Source organism: Octopus bimaculoides, chromosome 6 (genome assembly GCF_001194135.2).
Source record: "Octopus bimaculoides isolate UCB-OBI-ISO-001 chromosome 6, ASM119413v2, whole genome shotgun sequence".
NCBI lineage: Eukaryota > Metazoa > Mollusca > Cephalopoda > Octopoda > Octopodidae > Octopus > Octopus bimaculoides.
The window spans coordinates 116,771,589-116,772,795 of record NC_068986.1 but is presented as its reverse complement, the minus strand read 5'-3'; positions in this window follow the sequence as shown (position 1 = coordinate 116,772,795).

The window sequence follows — 1,207 nt, the reverse complement described above, 5'->3', positions numbered from 1 at the left end:
GGTTGAGGCCGGATGGAATTGGTTGAAGCCAGATAAAATTGGTTGAGGCTAGATGGAATTGGTTGAGGCCGGATGGAATTGGTTGAGGCCAGATGAAATTGGTTGAGGCCGGATGGAATTGGTTGAACCCAGATAGAATTGGTTGAGGCTAGATGGAATTGGTTGAGGCCAGATGGAATTGGTTGAGGCCGGATGGAATTGGTTGAGGCCAGATAAAATTGGTTGAGGCTAGATGGAATTGGTTGAGGTCAAATGGAATTGGTTGAGGCCGGATGGAATTGGTTGAAGCCAGATAGAATTGGTTGAGGCTTGATGGAACTGGTTGAGGCTGGATGTTCTTCCTGTCACCAACCATTAATGTTTGCAGTATTTCTTTTCTTTTTTTTTTCTGGCTCTTAAAATTCTGAGTTCAAATCCCATTGAGTTCAACTATGTTTTCATCCTTTTGGGGTAAATAAAATAAGTACCAGTGAGTGTTGAAATTGATATACCGACTAACTCTCTCTCTCTCTTTCTCTCTCTATTTCTCTCTCTCTCTTTCTCTCTCTCTCTCTCTCTCACTTTCTCTTTCACTATCTCTCCTACTATCTCTCTCACTCTGTCTCTCTCTCTTTCACTTTCTCTCACACTTTCTCTCTCACTCTCTCTCTCACTCTCTTCCTCTCACTCTCTCTCTCTCTCTCTCACTCCCTCTCTTACTCTCTCTCATTCTCTCTTTCTCTCACTCTCTCACTCTCTCTCACTCTCTCTCCCACTCTCTCTCTTTCTCCCCACCCTCACCAATTTCAGACCTTGTGTCTGTTTTAGAAATGACTATTCTGGAAGGTGAGCATGTAACTTCAAGGATGTTTAGCTACTGTTTCTAGCAGGTTCATCAACTATGTATTGTCCATTCCATTCATTGGAGCTGTATGTCACCAGTGTGAGAGGAGCTGCCATATTTGAGAGGCATAAAACAGTATTGTTATCTTGTTGAACAGATCGGTTTTCTAATGCACGGCTGTGAGAAATAGGTTGATGGCTTGACATTTCAAGAACAAAGAACAGAGAGAACAGAGTGGAGAGTACTTTATCAACAGATCATTAGAACTATTGTATCTATGTATGAGAATATATATGTGTGTGTGTGTGTGGGTATGTCAAGCCATCCAACCCATGCCCTTATGGAAAGTAGACATTAAACGATGATGATGAAGATGATATATAT